We start from the raw sequence: 13,972 nt of genomic DNA, 5'->3' as shown, positions 1-13,972 counted from the left end.
TCATCCAAGAAGCTTCTTCAGCTCTGAAAGGATAGAGGGGAATGGAAGGATTTGTATTCCTTGCAGACAGCTGGTCATTTGCATCCTTTTAGAGCAGGGGTGTCAAACTCATGTTGTCATGGTGACGTCATGTATCAGGACTTCTTTCCCCTTAGCTAAAAACCAGCCTGTGACGCATCTGGCCCATGGGCCAGGAGTTTGACAGCCCTCTTTTAGAGGGTCCTTGAAGCACTTGGAGGTTTTATCTGTGTCCTCAGGGTCACCTGAGTAGTGCTCCAGGTTCCTGGTAGTCTGCAACTTTTTCTCTGGAGTATAAATCCTTCCATTCCCCACCATCCTGTCAGAGCTGAAGAAGCTTCTTGGATGAGAAGCGAAAGGTCTTCAAAAGAAAAAACAAGAAAGTCCAGTTGCCTCCTGAAAAAAGCACCTTTTGGACAACCATGACCTGGATGACTTGAGAATCTCTACAGACTTTTGGAGGCAAAAAGTGAAGGACTATATCACCACCGTAAATCCATACTTTTTAGGCACCCGCTCCTCCCATCAGCACGGGACTTACTACATAGAAACCATAAGACCAAGGTACAGATAGTCCTGGACTTACGAGCATTCACTTAGTTGTGAACACTGGAAGTTTTGAAGAAGAGATTGGATAAGCATTTGTCTGAGTATAGGCTTTCCTGCCTAAGCAGGGGGTTGGACTAGAAGACTTCCAAGGTCCCTTCCAACTCTGTTATGTGACCGTTCAAAGTTACAACGGCACTGAAAAAGTGAGTGATTACCATTTTTCACATTTATGACCGTTTCAGCATCTGTATGCTCACATGATTTACATTTAGATGTTTGACAACTGGCTCACATTTATGATGGTTGTAGTGTCCCTGGATCATGTGATCCCCTTTTGCGACCTTCTGGCGAGCAAAATCAATGGGGAAACCAGACTGACTTAACATCCATGTTACCAATTTACAGCTGTAGTGATTCACTTAACAAACGTGGCAATCAAAATCGTAAAATGGGAGAAAACCTTTGAACACATTTCTCACTTAGCAACATAAATTTTGGGCTTAATTCTGATCATAAGTTGAGGACTACCTATAGTTCAAAAATGTCGTTCTTCCTTGGTTATATTTTTTAAAACATTGGGATTCATTTGCAGGATGCAATTTGTTAAATGCGTTTGCCAGTAGAATAAGGAAGCATTTATCTACTTATAGTACATTTGCTTTAAAATGATATATTTGAAAAATAAGGCTGGTCATTGCTAAAAAAGGGTGGTGCGGTGGATACTATAGATCAGGGGTGTCAAACTGGCAGCAGGCGGGCCAGATGTGTCACAGGTCACACCCACTCCAGCTCTGCAAAGGGAAAAAAATGTCACAAAAGATCACATGACAGTAACATGATGCCATGAGTTTGACACCCGTGCTGTAGATCATCTGCTTAATGGTTTATTTCAGAGCAGTGATCTCTTAATCTAGTGTCTCCAGGTGTGCTGATTACATCATCCTGGTTGCCTTAGGATGCTAGCTGAGTTGATAGAAAGTTCATACAGAGAAAGTTAGAAAGTTAAATAGATAGAAAGTCTGGTACCTCTGAAGGCACTATTTTGTCCAAGAGTAGCACGGCAAAGAATTATGGGTGGTTAGTAGGAATGGAGGTGTGTATTTTAAGCTCCATCACAATATAATCTATTTTTAATTCCATCTGCATGTAAGTTGGAAAAGTCCAACCCTTCTCCCTTTCATGGTGGTTTAATTATTCCACCCCATTATAAAGCTGTAGTTTGTACCTTTGTACCTGTCATCAAGAGCAAGTAAATTGGACTGGTTTTTTTTTCTGCTGCATGCAGGAGAAGTTCTGCATATGATTGCATATGAAAATTCATTGAACTGGGCTGAGCTTTATAATTGGGAAAACTTGGAACAAGTTAATTGCTTCTGATGATAATCCTGTATAACGTAATGGTTCCCTTTAGCATAGTTTATTTCTTCACCTAATTCTTCAGAATAAATATATCCCCAAATAGGAAAACTGACTACTCATATGGAGAACCAATCGTTGGGAAAACTCTCCAGTTATTCATTGGACTTTCAATACAGTAGAATTGTTAATGGCTTAAAACAATCCAATTATTCTTTTGCCCAACTTAAGGTCATTGTATTGAATGACTGATTGAGTTATTCATTACTTGATGAGATTTGTCTAATGCCTGAAACTGAAGGACTACACTATACTTGTACCTAGGTAATTGTGAGAATTTACCTGGTGAAGTGACTTCCTTATAGGTTTAGTGTTGAAAAGCTAACTACAGTTTCACATGAGATACAAAGTGGGCTTGAAAGATCAATGGTTTGGATAGGGAAAGATTCTGCCTTGATTTCCAATCTTGGCTTCTGAAGATACACCCCCCCAAAATCCTTTCTGGCGGCTATCTCAAAAATAACAAGGTAGTTCAGTAACATATTTTTGTTGCAAACAAAGCCCATAAATGGAAAGGTGTTGAGGCAAGTCTACCATTTGTGTGCATGGATGTACCATGGAGTGGTCAAGTGGTTAAGCACTGAGTCATTCTGGGACATGAAGGGCTCTCACAGGAAGAGGGTGTGGATTTATTTTCCATTGTGCTCAAGGATAGGGCAAGAGCCAGTGGATGGAAGCTTTACAGAGAGAGATCGAAACTTGAAAATAAGAATTTCCTGATTGTGAGAGCTCTTAAGCAGTGGAAGAGCCTGCCTCCTGGAGTTGTGGGCGCTCTATCAGTAGAAGTTTTCAAATAAAAGTTGAATAACTATTTGTCTGGGATGGTCCAAGTATTCCTGTCCTGCACAATAGATGGGACTAGAAAACCTCTAAGGTGCCCTCAACCCTATGAGTCTATGTGTTATGTTCAGCATTCCTTATCAACAATGGACAGAAATGCCCAGTAGGGAGTCTCCAAACTGTGAATAAAGGCAAAAGCCCGTGCCTGCTGTTAATGTTTATTGCTCATCCATTTCAGGGAATAATACCGATTATATGAAAGTGAAACATTTATTTTTACTTAATCTTTATACCATTTATCATTACATAACCCCCCATTCCGGGGTAGGATACTACCAGTTCTGCCCGGCTCTATAGAACCGATAGCTCTGAAGAGCAGCAGACACAAAACCGGTTCTGTGTCTGATGCTGTTTTGGCCCACCTGCTTGCCCGGGGTCTTACCCGACTTTTATTTCCTGCTTTTTCAACCTCAGCTGCTTTGCGTGGCACAGCTGAGGTTGAAAAAGCAGTAAAAAAGTGCTCTTTGAAACGCTGTGCACCCACGCGCAGCGCTTACCCGCTGTCCCCGTGGCTCAGCTAATGGTGTCGCGCGTGTCTGGCAAATACCAAACCAGTAGTCTCACAAAACGCAAATACTGAACCGGTAGTAATGCCGGTTGAATCCCACCCCTGCCACCATTGTTACCTTCTCCATTAGGGTTCTTCCATGCAAGGGTACAATTCCATTACTGAACCACCTTTGAGCTTTCCCCAGAGGATCAAATAGGCGTGATCCATTTATCAAATGGAAAACTCTTGTTTCATAGCAGTGAATAAGATGTTTTCCCTGAGCTAAGGACTACCTGGGTTATGCTGTGTTACACACACGCCTAGGTTCAGCTGATGTCACTCACACACTCACAGCCTGTTGAGATATGCAGATCTTGTAGGGCTCCACATCAGGTTCTTTAGATACACAGAGAGTCTCAGTCAATTTAAGGTAACAGTAAAATTTTACTAGTTACAATGTACATTTACTTTTTTTTACGCTCACATATTCATCCACACTTGCCTGTGTCCTTCTCAATTAGGCAGCTAGACACTAGCTGGGTGGACAGAAGCCACCAAATCTGGATCCAAAGATGCTTGAGTTGGTGAGCTTCATGAGCCTTTAATATGCCCAAAAGTTCTTGCTTGGTTGCTTCCTAGGAGTGGCAGCTACTCTTGCCTTGTCATTTACAAGCCTGTTGATGGGATGGGGGGTGCGGGGGGAGGGATTATGTGTGCTTAGACCCAATTTCCTTTATTTGGTTCAGGTAACATTTCCCCCCTGTGTTTTCTTATCAGTTTCCTTCCTTTTTACCTACCTCCTTGAAAGGACCTTTTTGACAAAATTGCTGACTTTTTGTTCTCTCTGTTTATGTGCCTGCTTCATCTTTAATTATGGCATCTTCAGCCTAGACTCACAGCTGTGTGGTGGAGAGAAAGAAATGCTTGGTTTGTTTCACCTTCCAGCCCTTTGGGCAACACTGTGATGATCTGGTACCATCCAGTATTATACTAACGTCAGCCCAATGAGGAAGCTTGTTTCTATGGTGATCATACAAGTACCCACAATTGTGATCCTTTCTGAAAGGAAGGGGAAGAATGTTTGAAACAAAATTATGCTGGCAGGAAGAGTAACTTGTTTCTGGCCGGCAACCAAGCACTGATTGGTTGTTAGGAGTATCCAGGTATCTGCTTTAATGTGCTTTCCTCCAATCTGTGGAGCAGCACAAAAGTTTGCCCGCATAGTTTGCTAGTTTAGCCTCAGCCAGAGTGGTGCTTTACTACAAATCTTGTTATAGGGCAATGATTGGTGGATTTCCTGACATGTGGGAAAACAGCCACCAATCATTCTCCCCAACAAGTGGGGGTAGGGTGTTGGGAATGGAACCTAGGTAGAAAGTGAGTTTGGACAAGTTTCCTTGGAAGTCTCCACCTACTTTTGGGTGATCTATGCTCATTGCTTTTTCTTACTTTCACACTCTCTCTTGTCTGTTTCTCATACTCTCATTCTCTCTCTTCTTTATTGCTTGTCTGTTTTACTCACAGTCTCTTGCTCTAATACTCAGTCCTTCACTTCTTGATCTCACGCGTCTCTCTTATTAGCTCATCTTTTGCTTATTGGTCTTGCTCACTCATGTGTATCTCTTGCATTCTTTTTCTGTTCCCTTGTTTGTGTTCTTTCGTGTTCTCTCAATTGTTCACACTCCTGCTCCGTTTAACAGCTACTGACAGGGGTCTCTTGACAAACACTGGCAGGTGGACTTCAACCACATCAGTCAATGTTACCTGTCAGAGCCTTTATTTTTGCATTTGTCTAATGGTCTCATATGAGACTGACAGACCTGTGTGGATAAGGAGGGACCCCACAATGACTCACAGTGGAACTTTGCAAAGGCATTATGTGAGTAGATGCCTGGCCTTGCTAGGACTCTGCAGCAGTTTATTATATTGCTATTGCTGTGGAATGGCCACGGTGGAGTCACCCGTGCCTGGAAGACAGGGTGGCAAAAAACAGCCCATGGGAGCTGAACAGATCCCAACCTGTGCATCACTCTCACCACAATGTCTGAAAGTGCCATATATCGTGTGCACTTCATGGTCTGTGTTGGAAGATGGAAAACATGCTTTTGACATTGGATCAGATAAATAGAAAACTAGGACGCCTGGTCTGTCGGGGCATGAGAGCAAGGTTACGTGAGGCAGGAACATCCTTCAAGAATGGTTAGGAGGGTATTTTTGAGCAAATGTGGAGGTATGCTTGGTTGTGTCTTTAGTTCTGCTCTCCTGGTCCAGAGGGACAAGTACTAATTATTGTTTCTCAGCCAATTCTGTAGTCTTACAAGCATGTGAATTGTCATATTGTCCCAATATTATAATAGATTTAGAAATAGTCAATATAGCTGACTTAATCTTGATTGCTTTTTCACCATGGGATAAGAAGAGGTTTTTTATGGGAGAATGGCGGGTCATTTAAAATTGTCCTTACTCACTTTTCCCCTTTTCTGATAATTTGTACATTTGATATATTATTATTCTTGCCCCGTGCAAACCTCTTGAAGCTGCATGTTTCTCTGCCTTCCTTGTCCATCATATCAAGCCCAAACAAAGCTTGCTCTAGGTTTAGTTTTGTCAATGGCCCTCTATGCAGGATCAGTTGAATAGAGTTTATTCAACCAAAAACGCTATATTGCAATAGAGTGAGTACTGAAATCGTTGATAAAATGTTGTTAATAAGGTTTAAGGCAAGCCTTAATTTTGATGCCTGAAGCAAAATTAAAGAAAATATTGAATCTCATTGCATTTTCACCAAAAGAATTGGAACAAAACATTTTCCTGGCAGTGGGAAATATTGGGACAGTAACATTTAAGGTGGTTCATTTTTTGTGATGAAGAAACTCATTTAGCCCACTTAATCTCCCCACAGTCCCTGAATTCGCGTGATTTTTTTTGGGGGGGGGGGGAGTTTTCTATCCTTCTTAGTTGCCCACATCCACCAATAAGCTCTAAGAAGCAATCCAATTAGTTGGAGAGAAGAAATGCATTCTATACATGGATGCTATTTCATTGGCAGGCACACTGTGCTTGCTTTGGAACTAAGTAAATTATGCTTTAGCACTTCCTGAATAAAGTTTTAACTAGCCAGAATTCCATATCTACAGTACATAGAGAAATGTAAAATAATTAATTAAAATAATATTTTCTATCTTATTTGTTGCTTTATTTATAAAACATGGTCTTCTAGTGAGATGTGGGTAGTTTTGTAATTGTGGACATACCAGTGAGCCAATTTTAGAAAATCTTAAATACCTTTGCAGTATAATTGTATATGTGTATATAATATACGTAATTGCTTTGAATGCAGTCTTCCCCATGGATTTCAATATACTATGGTGTTTTTAAAATGCATTTTTCAACTAGTGACAAGTTAGCCTTTTTTGTCAGGGTAGATTTATAATACAACATCTACACACAAAATTCATTAGAAATATACAATCTGGAAATAAACTAAAAATGAAGTTTGTCTATTTATAATGGGTATAAATAATCATTCTAAGACAGAAATTGGAAATTTTAAGAGTCATGCTGAAAAAATAACATCTCTTTCTTCAATTTTCAGTTTTATTTTTCTATAAGGAATACACTTTTATTGCATTTATATACAAATTAGGTAAGCAAAAGCATTTAGCCAATATAAATATATCATTCTTACTGTGATTTGACATAGCGGTTCTTGGGATGCTTGAAAAACTATATAGAGGTTGTGGAATTTAAATTTACCACTAAGCCCATAAAATGTTGATTCCCAAATAGGGCACAACTCAGAAACCCCATCTGTCTTTTTAAATGTTTTGCAGGTATGAGACAGAATATAAATTAAGTTCTTTCTTGTCTTTCATCACATCCGTTCTTCCTCACATCTTCCCTTTAATTCTGTAAGAACACATAGGATTTTATCATACCGTGTAAGAGCGGAAGGATTAAAAGGATGATGGATCTTTGCAGCATGTTTAGCTCTGGAGTTTTTAAAGTAGCAGGGAGGCTGTCCAAGCTGTAGGGCTCTCATGAGCTGAAGTAAACTTGTAATCTAAAGATGGGACCATTTTGTTACTTCTAGTTTACATTTCACATCCCGTCCAGTTCGTCCTTCAGACCCTTGTACTTCTCCAGTTTCTCATACTCCTTCTTCCTGAAGGGAAAATTAGGGGGAAAATACTTCAGCTTTGGCAGGGAGTTGGGGATTACTCATTATTAGATTATGTGATTTGAGCACATTCATTATTTGGGAAATACACAGAGAAATGTAGCTTTGAGCCTGTTCACATGTTCGTGGAATGAATCACAAGTCAGCGGACAAGGCACAAGCTTCCCTCTTCTTCTTTACAAGTAGTCCTTGACTAACGAATACAATTGAGCCCAACATTTCTGTTCTTAACTGTGACATTTATTAATTGAGTCTTGCCCCATTTTACGATCTTTCTTGCCACAGTTGTTAAGTGAATCACTGCAGTTGATAGGTTAATAGCCTGGTTGTTAAGTGAAACTGGCTTCCCCTTTGACTTTGCTTGTCAGAAGGTTGCAGAAGGTGACCACGTGACTTTGGGACACTGCAATGGTCATAAGTATGATCCAGTTGCCAAGCATCTGAATTTTGATCACATGAGCATGGGGATACTTCAAAGGTTGCAACTATGAAAAATAGCCATAATTCACTTTTTTCCAGTGTCGTCGTAAATTTGAACTAAATGAAGTGTTGTAAGTCAGGGGCAAGCTGTACTTGCACCAGCTTCTTGTATTTTCCTAATGGCAGTAAAATCCTTGGAAGGGAAGATTTACTGGTGTTCTAACAAACATGCCCAGAAAAATCCTGATAAGATGCTGACTAGAGTGTTGAAAATGACAAAGCATAGAAGAGAATGCTGCTCTTTTCTTCTGCCCACCTTACAGTGTGTAACTTAGGACTCCAGATGTCTTATATTCTATATTGGCATATTTCTGATGCCTTCAAGTTGATTCTTGATAACTGCCTAGAACAGCCCTGCAATTTAACCATTTAGGATCCAAATATGTATTTGCAAACATATATTAGTGTTTTAATGTACAGTGGAGCCTCAGGTTGTGACCGTAATCTGTTCCAGGACTACGGTCGCAACCTGATTTGGTCGTGACCAGAAGCATGACCTTCTGAGCATGTGCGGATAAACAAAAAAATTGGCGCCAAAGGGAAAATCAGTGTGAAAAGAAAATCTTTCCGTCACCCGATTTGGTCGTGAACAGGAGCATTTGCGACTGAAGTTCCACTGTATTTGTTTCCTGCCTACAATGCAACTCTTGAGAGTGCTGATTAGCTAATAGTTAGTTAGCCAATAGTTTATGATATATATAAAACAGAACACAAAGATTTGGGGGACTAGAATGGGTCCCCAACCCCCAATCTGTTCTGTATGGACATTAGCATTCTTGGAATCCTGCAACCCTGATTGGACAAGCGCACAGCAACTGGATTGGTCGAGTGTGCAGCACTGATTGGCCGTTCTGAAGCGACCGCGATTGGCCGAGCTGATCGCGGGCGATTCGAACAGCTGTCATTGGCCGCGGCGCCCGGCACCAGTTCAATATAAGCCGCCGCATACCCAGCCAGCAGCAGATTTTAAAACCTGAATAAAAAGAGCTAAAACCAATCACTGCCTTGCGTCTTTTGTGATCGTATCGGCCGATACGACACAATCTGTGGACCCGCACTGGGCTGCAGCATGCCAGAAACTGGGACATGCAAACAAGAAAAGCCCCATCCATGGGATTCAGGCAGCACATGAAACCATGCTCCCTCCAGTCCATGGAAAAACCTCTCTCCACAGAACTGGTCCCTGTTGTCCAAAAGGTTGGTGGCTGTTGGATAGAACATGACAAATCATGCTCATTCATCTAAACTACTACAATGTGCTTTACATGGGGCTGCTCTTGAGCATTTGGAAGCTTTAATTGATGCAGAATATGGCTACAAGGGAGTAAAAAATGCTGAGAATTCAGTACATGTAACAACCACTGTTTTGTGATATGCATTGGTTGAGAGCGTGTTTCTGGATGCAATTGAACATGCTAGTTATCACTTTTAAAGTCCTTCATGGCTTGTGGCCGGGTTATCTAAGAGCTACTGGTGGTAGCTTACATAAGTAGAGAGCACCAGGAGATAAATCTCCCTTTGGGTGCCCTTTGGCGGGCTTGGACTATAGCTTGATCAACCTCAGCAAGCAAATCTAACAATAGATAAAAGGGAAAATATCATTTAAGACGTCCGGGGGCACAGAATCTGATTCTTATGTTTATTATAAACCCTTTTCTGATGCAATATTAGCTTAGTTTAATGTGTTATGTTACATGCTGCAGAGGAAAGGGAATCTGCTGCTGACACTTGTTTACAAAGGCTCCTCTTCCTGTGGATTGTTGTCTTTGTGATGATTGGTTGTTACTTGTGGGGTTCTTGGCGCTCTCTGAGCTTGGTGGTTTTCTCGCGGACATTTCATTACCAACTTAGGTAACATCATAAGTGCATCATAACATCATGAGCACTGATGAAGTTGTCTAGTTTGGTCATGAAATGTCTATAAGAAAACCACCAAGTTCAGAGAGCGCCAAGGACCCCTCATTTCAACCCTGAGCTAGAAATATTCTCTTTTATTGATAACTGTTATTTTCTGCTTGCCTTCAACAGGAGCCTGATGTAGACCATTGTGAATAGATTGGGAATGGGTTAATCTTCTCCCAAATCTCTTTTTGAAACGATCTTCGCATCTTTGCAGAAGATGAAGAAGGTCTGTAATAAGGGAGAGTGCCATAGGGGCATTTCCAGTTATGTGATGACAATGCTATGGTCTTTTGTTCTGGATTCTCCTTCTGTTATCCCCCTGTCTCATCTTTCAAGTATAGTCAACAGCCCTGGAATTTTCTGGTGGTCACCCATTCAAGTACTAAAATTGTCCTCTTTTCAACATTTGTCAAAGCTGAACTGGTATGGAGAACACATGCAACAATGAGCAAACCTGAGCGACACCACTTGACATATGGCAGGGCTGTTTTGGTTTTTTTTTAAACAGTATTTATTTTCTTTGAACAAGCACAAAGGGGCCATTTCCTGGAATGGAAGTCATAGCTTAGCACACATCTCAAGAGCACCATTTGGGGGAGATTGCCTAAACTATTGCCTGGAAATCTATGCTACATTTCAGCAATTTGGTGCTTAGCAATCAAGAGCAAGATTTTGAAATCAAACTTCTTTCTTCATCTTCATTTTGTTTAGCTTATTCGGTCTTGATGTTCTTCTTCCTCTTATCTCCTTAAAATTTCTCATTGAAGATTACTGTCAGGTTTTCCCTTCCACTTGGGACTGCTGAAAATTGTGGAATGAGACCAGCAAAATACTCAACTTCTCATTAGAAAAATATACGGAGAATTACAGTCTTAGTGGATTGAACTGATCAATAGAGCTACTGTATCTGGGCTCTGGAATTCTGAATAATCACTACATTTCTTCCAACTAGAAGTCATTCAGATTTCTGGAGTTTAATTAAGGTCATCCTTGCTGATGATGTAGACTTTTCCTCTAAATTGGTGCTAACCAGAAGGTCTTGTTTAGGATCATTCAGCATAAATCCCAGGGTCAAACTGCATGTGAAATACTTATACTGTACTTTTCCAACCAAAGAACTGAACCAGATAAGTAGATTTAATTTTTTCCTTATTATGGCTTCAGGTCTAGTGTATTGGCTTGCATTCTATCCCTGCTGTTTATTTGGGAAGGAAATGTCTTTTCAGTGACAATTTTTGAACTGGAACTAACCAGGAAAAGGAGGATAGCTAAAATTCGTATCAAATAGGCTTTCATTGCTATCTTATATGACTGTTGTCTGCACAGAAGGCTATGACTGAACGTTTTGAGTTCCATCTGTGTTTCATCAGTAAACTCCATGGATCGCACGTATTTTGCATCAATTGCATGTCTCTTCCTCCCTTCCGCCTATGATAACAGTTATCTTTTTTTTCCTATGTAATCCGGGTGGTGGAATATACCAGGCTATGGTCTGATCACATAAACATACTTTCCTAAGAAGAGAATTGGATTGTGTGGTGAAATTTATGCAACATAGCCATGTGTAATACAAAACTGTAGGAAGCCATTTCTATTATGGGCTTAGGATAAAAATAGGGAGGGTATATTGTGAACAAGCCATAAAATTAGTGTAGCCAAAGTTTTGCAAGTATTGCTAAAAAAAACAAAAACCAAACTCTAATTTTTACATTGTTTTATTGCTCTTCTATAATATTATTTGATATAGATTATCTTAAAAATAATTACAGGAAATTCTCAGTTTACAACAGTTCATTTAGTGATTGTTCAAAGTTACGGAGGCGCTAAAAAAAATGACTTACGATTGTTTTTCACAGATACGACCTTTGCAGCATTCCCATTCTCATGTGATCAGAATTTAGATGCTTGGCAACTGGGTTCATATTTATTACTGTTGCAATATCCTGGGGCCATGTGATCACCTTTTTGCAGCCTTCCGACAAGCAAAGTCAATGGGGAAGCTAGATTCGTTTAATAATCAGATTACTAATTTATGAACTGCAGCGATTCACTTAGCAACTGTGACAAGAAAGCTTGTAAAATCGGGCAAAACTCACTTAACAAATGTCTCACTTAACATAAACTTTGGGCTCGTAAGTTGAGGAGTACCTGATTTATCTGTTTTTAAGAGGCTGTCCAACTGCACAAGACTCTGAACAATTTGCAATGTATTGAAAACAATGAAACAGTGGTATCATAAAAACATAAACCATGAGTGTCTGAAAAAAAGGCACAGACTCACAATTAAACAAAAACTGTACAGGGTCTGGGCACCTGTCCTAACCCAAGGCTTTAGGAAACATTGATTTTTTTTAAGATTACTTGAACATTGTGAGAGAGACAGCATACAAATCAGAAATGTAGGAATGCTGTTCCAGAGAGCAGGCACCATGAGAGAGAAGAACTATTTCCTTGGTCCCTCTAGATGACAATGGGAGGGACTGGCATATACTCAGTCTGCCTGACTGCATAGGATAGGCTGAAACTATTGGAAATAGGTGGTCCCTCAAAAAGCCAGGCCTTGTGCCATGAAGGGCTTTTTAGTTGGTAACCAAAACCTTGAATTCCACCTGAAAGCCAACTGGCAACAAGTCCAGCTCATGGAGCAACGGTGTTACATGAGCAAACTGGATCATGCCCATTGCTATCTACACATTCTGGAGCAGCTGTAGCTTCTGAGTGGTCTTCCAAGATCAACCCCATGTAACCTCGATTGCATGTTGGAATAATTCACCTAGGAGGTAGGTCTCTCAATCTAGGAATGAGTGTAATGGGTGCATAAGATGAATCTCTACAAAGCCTTTCTTGGTCATACCTGCCACTTGCTCTTTAAGCAGGAACTGCAGATTCAAGAAAGCGCCAGACTGAGCATTAATCTCAAATGGAGAAGCATGATCCCATCAACAAAGACCCAACAATTCCCAGAAATAGAAAAAGTCCCCTATCTGGTTTTCTCAGGATTGAGCTGAAGACTTGAAGACTCTTTTAGATTCTCTCAACTTTCAGATACAGGAACAAGTCTTTGACTGGATTGCTTAGGTTGCACAGGATCAAATACCGGATTCTGCCTTGACAGTTGGTTTCATCTGTGGTTTGTTGAACAGGATGGATGAAAGCATTGGGCAGTCCCACAAACGAGGGCTCAATCCTGATTTAATTTTCATCATTACATAACTTGCATCAGTTTGCATCACTTCTGTAAGCATATAAGTTTAACATTTTGCAAATGATATAAATCAACCCATAATTTATGATGTAAATTATGTCAGTTAAGTATTCATGCAAATGATATAAATTGATGCAAATGATCAAAATATGTTATGACAATTTGGATTTAAGAGGCATTCTGTTTTTATGGAGGTCCCTTCCCAGGGGTAGGTTTCTACTGGTCCCGTCCACCTCTCTAGAACCGGTAGCTCTGAAGAGCAGCATAGAACTGGTTCTATGTCTGCTGATGTTTATGCCCACCTGCCCACCTGCTCTTACCTGATCTTTATTTCCTGATTTTTCAACTTCAGCTGCTAAATGAGGCACAGCTGCAGTTAGAAAAGCAAGAAAAGAGGGCTGTTTCAAAGGCTGCTTCTTCGCAGGCAGCTGCTGATGACGATTTACAGGCGAACGGCTCGCAGCCTGCAGGGAAGCTCGTAAATCCCAAACCGGTAGTTAACCCTGTCGTATCCCACTCCTGTCCCTTCCCCACAGTTGGTCTGTAAAATTGAGGTTTTAATGTAGCTAAATGTCCTTTTTATCATCTGCCTTCCATTTCTTTAAGCTTATTACTGCATATTCTTTTCCTGTGCTCTGCATAATGTTGCTTACTCTGACAGTGAACAGTGTGGTGACTTAATATTAATAATAGAAAAGGCTTAATAATAGAAAATATAAAAGGCTTCCCTACCTGTAATTTAAACTGCTGGAGCAAAGAAAGCTGAAGAGAAATCCAGTAGTGAAGCTTTTGCAGAAAACACTGTGCGTTCAGCATTAAATTACTATACCATGAGGTGCTACTGGACATGTCCCTATCCTTCCTGCTGATTACGAAGCTGTTAAGAGAATTC

Source organism: Pseudonaja textilis, chromosome 1 (genome assembly GCF_049901715.1).
Source record: "Pseudonaja textilis isolate UNSWEBS1 chromosome 1, rPseTex1.2, whole genome shotgun sequence".
Lineage (NCBI taxonomy): Eukaryota > Metazoa > Chordata > Lepidosauria > Squamata > Elapidae > Pseudonaja > Pseudonaja textilis.
This window is presented reverse-complemented; position numbering follows the sequence as displayed.